Source organism: Arachis ipaensis, chromosome B7 (genome assembly GCF_059453495.1).
Source record: "Arachis ipaensis isolate K30076 ecotype BB chromosome B7, ASM5945349v1, whole genome shotgun sequence".
Taxonomy (NCBI): Eukaryota; Viridiplantae; Streptophyta; class Magnoliopsida; order Fabales; family Fabaceae; genus Arachis; species Arachis ipaensis.
In genome coordinates, this window is record NC_142442.1 from 128,547,774 (window position 1) to 128,558,464 (window position 10,691).

Below are 10,691 nucleotides of genomic sequence, written 5' to 3' on the forward strand. Positions count from 1 at the left end.
AAAATAGACTCGGTCATTATTTCAGGTCAGGTCTGGGTTATAGTTCGGGTCACCCGAACTCGGCCCGGTAGCCCAGTCATCATACACAATTAATATTTTGTGTTATTAGTAATGGATGATGGCTATTTTTATGTGGAATTTAAGTATTTTAAACCTTAATATTTTATGTTATTAGTCATTATAAGACTATAAGTTAATATTTTATATTTAAAATGCATAAGACTAACTAGACTAATACATAATATTGTGTTATTTATATTGAATTAAATATTTTGTATTATTAGACAATATTAGTATTGATTGTGGTTATACTTTAATTTTAGAGAAGGGTTGGTTCTTGTTATATTTTTCTAAGTGAATTTTACCATGTCAAATAATGATTGGAGTCTTGAAAATTTGGATATTTTTACATGCTATCTTATAAAAAGGTAATGTTAACGGTCTGGTTTTCACCCGATTTTTACCCGGTATAATCGTAACCCAAAAATGTATAGATTTCATCGGATCTAGGGTCGAGTTCGAGTCTAACAAATAAGCCCGGTATATATTTCGAGCTGGATCTGAATCACATCAAATCCGGTTTCACTCGACCAATGAACACTCTACTCTAAACCCACATCCGTGGCAACATCTTAGTATGCTACCTATTAACAACATAATATGTTGATTTTTGGATAAACATCATAGAATCTCCTTTAGAATTAATAACTTTTATTCATTCACTTCATTTCTAGTTTCATTTTTTTTTCAATTATTTAAACTTTGGTCTTTATTTATTCATTTATTTTCTAGCATTCATGCATTTTCTTTACTTCTAGTTTCAAATTAATTTTAAGTTTATGTTTGATTATCATTTCATTAAAACACTTTAAGAATTTTGTTTGTAAGATTGTGTCTAATAATAATAAAATTATCATTGTCTTTTTAATTTGTTGCAAAATATTTATTTTAACATGTGTGATCGATAAGTCTTTAGATCGAATTTTTTGAAAGAAATCATATCTACTTCCTAAATTAAAATTTTGATATAAGTTTGATCAACACTTTCTTGTCAAGGTCAAAAAACTAAAATTCAAGCAAAACATCTATAATAAATAAAAGAATAAATTAATAGTCTATTAAAAACACTAGTAATCCAATAACACTAGTTATTAATAGTCTCTTTCTGTAATTTTTTATTTCTGTGTCGATGAATTATGTCGCACCCAGGGCAGGGTGCATTATCTTATCTAATCCTACCACCAACCAACCAACATAAGTAGTGTTTCAGAAATTGTGCTTGTTTGGTCGTGTATCATTTAATTTAGTTGTGCTTTTGCCATAGTATATCGGTATCCTCTTCATCCATCATTATTAGGATCGACATGCATTTTTTCACCACCGTTATTAGTCCACTACAAAGATTTTGAGTGCAGAAGCAAACCACTTAGGTATATATTGGAAATTAATAATTTGGGAAATGTTAGGAAATTAACACTTTGAATGTTAAAAAAAAAAAAAAAAAGTAAAATCTCTTCCGGTCCTAACCATTTACGAAATTGACGTGGCGCTTCTTTACTATTGGAAATTAACAACGCGGTCCTTAATCATTCTCTTTGTGTGACCAAAAAGACTCTTACCGATACTTTCGGTTAAGAGAGTTTTTTCGATCACACATAGAGAATGGATAAAGACCGTGTTATTATTTTCTAATAGTGGGGGGACCGGGGAGGAATTTTACTTAAAATTAGAAAATAAATAAAAAAAGCATTGTTTTAAGTTTTGCATTTAATGCATTCTGCCATATTTTACATGTGAATGGAGAGCAAACAACGTCAAACTTAATAGATAGCACGAAATCATTAACAACGAGACTTAACACAAAAGTGATAATTATTTGGGTTGATTAAGCATTATTATGTCTTGGATTTAGAGTTTTAAGAACGACATGTATGTTCTATATTGTTGAACCTAAAAAAAAAGTTAGTTCAAGATTATTATTTCATATACTTTTTTCTAGAAAAATTAAAATGCTTTTCTTATTAGTGAAATTAAATTCATCAACCATAATTTTAATAGTAGGGTTACATGTAGAGACTAAATATTCTTTTTAGATTTTTAGAAGTGATATTTGTTTCATCCAAATGTTCGTGATATGACTAATTAATTTTAATTTAATTTTACGTATTTTAATTTTGTTTATTTAGTTACTAATTTGAATTTTATGTAAGAGGATTTAGAGTTTTCTTTATTTAACCTAAAATTGAGTGAGTTTCTTCGATTTAATTTCCAAACCAGTGAACAAATTATATTCAGCTATTTCTTTCTTATTGCATCAAGTAATTGAATACAAAGAGAATCAATTGATCTTTTATTCAATTTCTTGATGCAACAAGAAAGAAATACATCAATCTAATTTGTTCGTTTGGAAATTAAATCGAAGAAACTCACTCAACTTTAGGTTAAATAAAGAAAACTCTAAATTCTGACATAATTAGTAACTAAATAAATAAAATTAAAATATGTAAAATTAAATTAAAATTAATTCGTCATATCACGAACATTTGAATGAAACAAATATTACTTCTAAAAATCTAAAAAAATATTTAGTCTTTAGGTGTAACCCTACTATTAAAATATTTAGTCCCTAACCATCTAGAAAAGGACCTGGCGTCCCTTGACCATTAGAAAATAACAACACGATCCTTATCCATTCTCTCGTGTGACCAAAAGGACCCTCTTGTCGGTTTTCAGGTAAAAAATAACCGGAAGTACTGGTAAGAGTGTCCTTTTGGTCACACGGAGAAAATGATTAAGGACCGCGTTGTTAATTTCCAATGGTGAGGGGGCGCCAGGTCAATTTCGTAAATGGTTAGGGACCGGGGAGGGGTTTTACTCAAAAAAAAAAAAAAAAAGAAAGAAAGATGAATTTGTTAATGTTGATTCAAATATAAAGCAAAAACAATAACAAAATATGTAGCAAAAATAACGAAGGCTCCAATGAGACTGCGTCCAAAGCTAAGAAGTAAGAAATCAAACGGATGCAGGGTTGATATGTTTAACTCACGTTAATTAATTTGGATACTTAAAAAGTAAAGAACATGTCTGATTAAGAAGAAATGAATAATTTATACCCTAATTAACCTAAAAATTACAAACAACTTTAATTGGCCTTCCATCAAGTGAACCAAACCTTACATACAGGATGAAGGATGTTAGCTCTGGCCACACATGGGTATTCTCGCTATTCTGATTGTTTCCAATTTTGATTTATTCATATTTTGGACGTTTAATTTGATGCACGCATACCCTGAAATTGCATTAATCATGAATGAAAAAGAAGAGGCAGATAGAGAAAATTCAGAAATTTGAATAAGTCAAAGCTTTGTTGGAAACATGTCTAGACTGACGTTTGGGACAATATATAGTTTCACATAAATTCTGCCCTACGAGACTAGAAGCAAATAACATTACTACTGTACCGCAGGAAATATTGTGTGGCATTTGAACAATCTAACATATGATAATTTACTAATTGTTATAAGTAAACTGTTTAGAAATTAACTTCTTTTCTTTGTGACTTAGAAATTAACTTCTTCTCAATTAATATTTAGTTACTTTTATCATTTTTTTTTTCTTCTACTCTTTCTTTTTCTTTCATCTTTCTTACTGGCTAAAAAAAAATTCAAAAGGTGGTTACCAAGGGCAAGTATAGTACTAATAAGTACTAAGTAGTATCCAACGGAAAGTTGAACGAAGTGCATAAAGTATTGATTTAGGGTCGCACTCAATTAACAATAATCATATGCAACTTCCTTGTATCGATTATTAATTATTTTATATAAGGATCTTTGCACAGGGGCATGGAAATTTGGTTGTGGTAAGTGCACATGGAATTTATCAAGTGAGAAAACAACTCGTCACTCTTTTGAGGCGAGAATGGTTGTGGTCATATGCTCCTAATAAATACAGCACACCTACTAACTATTGCCCTGGGCTTATTTCTTGAAACTTGGCCCTTCCTACTCCAACATGCATTTGCTGACATATCTGTTATTAACTTATTAATATTTTTCTGTGATGTGGATATTCATATTTATCTATATTCTGTGAAAAGGTCGTCAATCAAATGCATAGAAACATGGGCTAAATAAACTACTACATAAAAAAATAATAAGTCAAGGAGGAAACTGATAAATATAACGGGTTATACTGCTGCCTAGATATATAGATAGAATGATAGATAGTGGAAAATGAAACAGAACACACAGCAAAAAAATAGAATAAACCATGGATAATGAAGATAAAAGAAGTGAACAATGCATTAGCTTAATTGTCATCTTAAGAGAAGAAAAATTATAATTACTAGAGTCTTGTCGAACACTCTGTCGAACTGTGTTACTATATACGGTTAAAGAATTCTTAAGAACTTACAGAAATAAAATCCAACTCTATGGAATAACTAGTTTGGAATTATGAGAAAGAAGAACTCAAATCTCGGTATAACAGATACATACATTGATGTTGAATTTCCGACGTGTAGAAGGACGTTGGGTATGTGGTTGACAAGCATATGAAAATCACGTGTGCGGGTGTTGATGAAAGGTAACGTCATCACCGTGCCCGATCGTAAACGCAACCACCGCAATCTGTCAGATCATCACGTGCAACTCTCATGCATTACTCTTCTCTTATTGTTGCTACTTGCTAGTTGCTAGTTGCTACCCTCAATCACATTCACACCTTCCTCGGGAACTAATAATTCAGTTACACACTATATCATTCCGAATAAAATATAATTAGTGACAACTATAATGTAGATTTTGACAAAATAGATTTGGTCCCTGCTTGAAATAATGGAGACGTTTGTATACACGATAGAAACGTTACTTGTTTATGCAACATAACATAGTTTTTCCTTCTTTTATTTTTGTATAAACTAATAGCTCGTCTTATAAGCCTTACAGCTCGTAAGTCTCTTTTACAACTATATGATACATCCACCGTGTGTGGGTCGTCTTCATCTTGTTGGGTCTCGGAAAACCAGACCAGAGAGTCTCTGCCTTCTCCCAAGGCCGTACAAATGTCCCGAATATAAGGAGCATCATTTTCAACCTGATTATGTGTTCCGTTATATTTAATCAATATAATAAGATTCAGTCTTTTTTTTTACGGAAGATAAGGAGATTCGAACCCGCGATCTCTTAATTGAATATGGAGAGACTATGTCATTTGAGTTATAATTCATTGGCATCTAACGGCTCTTAGGTATCAACTTCATGTAAAGTCGACTACACTTGAGTTTCACCTTTTTTATATTCCTTGATTTATGATCATTTAATTTAAAAAATCTTTAAGATTAGAGAAAATTTTTGTTCATACCAAAATTCATATAAGAGGATTATAGTCCATACTCCATACTAATTAATAAGCCCGAAATTAGAATGAACAAGAATTAAATAATGAATGATAGCCCTATTATATGAAAGTTGGACCTGCACATATCCTACATAAAATAATATTTTACTCAATAGTGGCTATCCCCTCAAAGGATATTTAATTAATAATGATTATGGTAGGATGGTACATTAGTCTCTCATCTCATGCATCTCCATAATGGTGAGCATTTCGACCTTGATAAGGTTTAGGTAGAGAAAGATAAGAGGCGCCAGGGGCATTGAGAGTGGCAGTAGCTGCAGCTGCACCTGATGCAGTTGCATTATTATTATTATTATTGTTTGCAGAAGAAGAAGCACGTTCCAATGAGTGAATCTGGGCCTTGAGAAACTTGACATAGTGAATGGCCTCATCAAGCATTGAAGCAGTGTCCATCTTGGTTCCTCCGGGGACCAGTCTCTGCAGTATCCTTATTCTCTCGCTTATCCTTTCTCTCCTGTGCCGCGCCGCCACACTCTGTGGATCCTTCGAGATCTTCACGTTCCTCCTCTTTGGTGGCTTTACTGACTCAGGGTCTATGTGTATTGGCTGCATGGCCGCTATTCTGAATATCATCTCCCTCATCGCCGCCATTGAGTTCCGCTTATTCTCCGTTGCACCTGAATTTCCCAACAAAGATGGCAATTCTGTTTGAAGCATTGAGGTAGGGTTGTTGTTAGAGAAAGAGATTGTGGTTGATGGTGAAGACCAGGGCATGATAGAATTTCTGTTATCGATTGAATCTGATAGTTGCATAGTACTGCCACTGCGTGCACCAAGAAACTGTGGTGATGGGTGGAATCCTTGCACGCTGGTCTCATCAGCGTAATTAGGTGAAGAGAATTCGTTAGGAAGTTGCATCATCATCATGTTCATCAAGTCCATCTGATCCTCTTCCGAAGAGGAAGATGATTTCAACTGGTCAATGGTGTTGTCCATTAATGGAGTTAAGCTAATATGATGGAACAAGAGGGAAATAAAAGGCTGGAGAAGTATTTGGAGGACAGAGAAAGAAAGAGAAAAATGAATAGTATTGGAAGAATAGGGGTAATTCTATCTGAAACGGAGAAGGAAGAACGACAGTGATAAACCAATAAAATAGTGATATCGGGAACAGCCTAATAGGGTGGTGTGACTTCTCATCACTCTCTTTCTCTTTATATCTCATTTATAATGATCTTCTTCCCCAATTCTCTTATTGTCGTACTCGTACCAAACCAATCAATCATTTTGTGTAAAATTATTTAGTGATAGTGATTATAACAATGGTAAGTGAACCTTTTATGTACACGTGCTAATAATTCTTATTGGGCAAGTATATTAATACAAAGTTTACGATTAGTAAATAATTAAATTAGTCTCTAAAAAATTATTTGTCTTTTAAATTAGTCTATAATTTTTTTTAAATCAAATTTATTTTTTAAAAATTATAAATTAATTGTGTTAGTCTTTTTGTCATTTTTTTATTTTTATTGATAGTATCAAAATTTATTAATGTGACATATTAAATAACACCAAAACATATACTTAAAATTTTTAATTGACTATTAATATAATTAGTTTATAAAATTAGATCAAATCAATCTCAAATTGAGAGATTTTAATACCTCAAATTCTCTCTTCAATTAGATTTTGATTCGATCTATTTTTATAAATTTATATGTTAATAGTCAATTTTTTTTGGTGACTATATATTAATAATTAATTAAAACTCTTAAATATGTATTGTGATGTCACATAACATATTATATTAATAAATTTTGACACCATTAATAAAAAAATAATTAAAAAACTAACATAACTAATTTAAAATCTTTAAAAGATAAATTTAATTAAAAGAATTTTTTAATAACTAATTTAAATAACGAATAATCTTTTAAAAATTAATTTCACCATTTGCTCTTAATTCAAATTTAAGTTAATGAACTAATTAATATATATATATATATATAACATTCGTATTAAAAGTGCCACTATGATTCATCAGTATTATAATTTAAAAGAGTAGGGGAGAAAATGACTTTCTCTGGTGCATGAATCATGGTTCCTGTAGCAAATATTTTTACGTTAAAATGGGGTAAGTGGAAGCATGAGATTGCGTTTGTGCCCTATTAACTTGCTTTTTAAGGAGATTGAAGCCCCACACATGTGCCAGATGTCAGAAATCTCACCATGCAAATGACTTTTCAATAATGGAGGAATAGCTTCTTTACACTTGGTGGTGGCCGTCCGATGAAAATGAGTGGAACACGTGGCTTCCATCAGGTGGACTTGATTGGGGGCAGTCTATCATCTGTGATGTTCCGCAGCTACAGACGAGAATAGCCTACCCTATCCCTTAGCTTCTTCTCATTGAAAACGGAACGCTTTTCAAGATGGATCAGGTTGCTTCATGTGCTGGATTTGTTAACGAACTTACCATGCAGCAACTCTGAACTACCTTATTACCTCGTCTTATTTTTAAGACCAGGTAGAAACTCTTCGCCGGACACCCGGTTTTCCCCCTTTACTTTTCACCATTCACCAACTTTCTTTACCTTCGTCATCTTACGCCTTCATATTTCACATATAACAACAGAATTATATTAACGTGTACATACCATATGCGTGACAATGTCATGTCGGGAAGAAAATTACGGAAATAAAAACACTAGACCATTTTGTACTCGAAGAAAAAATTGGACGAGAAAAGTAATCCTAAATAGTATTCCATACGTATATAAATATAATACGAATACCCTATACGTTAAGTCGTTAATAATTCATATATGTAAAAGTAAATAATACTGCATAGATATGGTAAATAGTACTTATTTTGTTTGGTTTGGTTTCAATTTCGAAATCAAAAGATCTCAATTGAGAAGGTAGATACTCTTCTTAAGTCTTAAGATAGAGCTCAGAGACTTTGCATTGATGCGATAGAAACTTCAAAAAAAAGTGACCAAATTCTTTATTAATAATAATATGAGAACTTTACAAACAATATCTATTGCAAGGGGCTACTACTCTGATACATAGTGTACATGTATAGATAGCATACAAAGAAGAAGAAGTAAAAAGCTTAACATAACACTTGTGATGGGTCTCATGATATAAAAATAAATAAAAGAGTGTTGCAAATTCAGTATGTATTCTCTGTACAATGATAATATGTATCTGAGTTCTTCTCACCCTATTACAATAACAACAAATTTAAAAAATTTGCAGAAACAAGATCTAAAAAAGTGAAAGCTAGAAATTAAAGTGTTGAAACTGGAAAATAAATAAAACAATTTGAAGATAAAACATGAATAAACAAGCAAAGAAATAGCTCCCAAATACTCACAAACACATGCATTTTATGCATTCTTTCTTATACCAGTGTAACTGGAGAATTCTTCAGAATGTATACGTGAGTATATGAGAATCCTCTTTGCATCTTCTAATTCTCTATTTATAGATGAAAATCCTAATTCAAAGCAGTTTTCCTTAGTAACCAAATAATTTTACCAACGTTCTAGAAAAAGGCCTCCTTTGGATGCCAAACTTTTTAACACACGTTCTAAGAAACAATTATCCTTCCCAGTACTTTCTCATATTTGCTTTGTGCTCAAGTATATGAAATTTAAGCACGTTTTCTTCTAGTTCCTATCAATTTTCTCCATTCTACTTTCTCAGTTCCAAGATGATGCAGATTAAAGAATTTGGCTAAGTAGATTTTATATGCTCTTATGCTCGATAGATATCCGACTCTGCTTTCTTCGACTAATCCATACTTTTTACGTTGAGATTTCTCTTTTCATTTGTGGGATCTAGTCACCGTCCTCGACTTCATCAATTACATCCTTGCATCCATCAAGAGACCGTGGGAACCAATTTTTAAAACCTTGTCTGCCTCTTAGGCAAGTTTGTTCTTTTAATTTTTTGGCTTTGTCTTCGTTCACTCACAAAATAGAAAGAACTCTTCTCACTTTTTTAAATCGGCTCGCAGTCCTTCGACTTAAAGAATCTTGAACTCTCTCTTGGCTCAACAATTTGACACCAACAATTCTTTACAATAATTATTGTAGAAATAGTAACTTGTACTAATAACAATTTCTCTCTTTTGATATAGAAACAAGAAATTAACGAGGTTAAGGTTCATTCCAAAAATAATTTTCGTCCTTACTAGGCTTTACCGATACTTAATAGGATATAATGATGTAATAACCAAAATGATTAAGCAAGCATAGATGGAAAAAGAAAAAAGAGGAATTAGAAAACAAAAGGAACTTAGATTCAAGTGGTTCTATTTTATTTTATTTTTTATGAAATCTTGGTAAAATAAATAAATTAATGGTTTTATCTTTATAATAATCCAAGCCAAGTAGCCAACTCGATGAATGATGTGTTGGCGTGATTTAATTTTGGATATTTATTGATCATTATTTGTGCTCCGACCAGTATAAGTGGACCCACCACGGCACAAAATAATGTGAGATGTGAACACTGATAAGGAGACAAGTTAGTGTAATTAATCAGTCTAGGCTGTGAGGGATATGATTTTTATCATATCGTTATAAGAAAGAAGTTGCAAAGAAAAATTATGTGTTTGGTAGTTGAATGTAAACACCTAAATGAAATTAATAAATAAATGGCATTATTATCTTTTTTAGTTTTTCGAATGCATTATTATATTATCTCCTGTCACCACCTTATCTTATCTTCAGACTCATAACATTTGTTTTTTTTTCATGACTCAAACTGGATCAAAATAATAATACTCTCTTAAACACATTACATTAATAGATTCTATTATTTGAGCTGTCTATAAAACTCGTGCGCAGAGAAGACAAGAATTATGCAAATCAACATGCACACTTTGCGGGTAAGTAATAATGTTGAAAGACATTGCAAACAAACTATGATTCACTATATCCTTTATATGATATTTATTAAAAAAGAAACTAAAAAAAAAAAAAAGGGTGTAATTTGCTCTAGAAAGAGTTGAGCAGTTGTGAAACATAAAAAAAAAAAAGGTGGGAATTGATACAAAAAAGAAGGAGAGATGGAAAACAAAGTCCGATGAGTAGTAATGATATATGGTTGATGAAATGGTCCCGGGTCTCTTCTGAATTCTGATGATCTCTGTCATTGTAAAACAGTGTGCCTGCAGCAACACACAGCAATAGCATGCATATATATGCTGATTTGCATGCGTTGATGAGTGCATGATTTTCATCACTCGCAAGTTGGATCATTTTCTCGTTACCCAATTACGCAAATCATACACTCCAAGAATCCAATCCCTTGTTTCG

At 31.9% G+C, this 10,691-nt stretch overlaps 1 pseudogene; it reads right to left on the reverse strand.

The window, feature by feature from the left end:
- Positions 1–5,580: 5,580 nt before the first annotated feature.
- Positions 5,581–6,521, reverse strand: LOC107607656 (transcription factor HEC1 pseudogene; annotated as a pseudogene).
- Between the last annotated feature and the right edge of the window lie 4,170 nt (positions 6,522–10,691).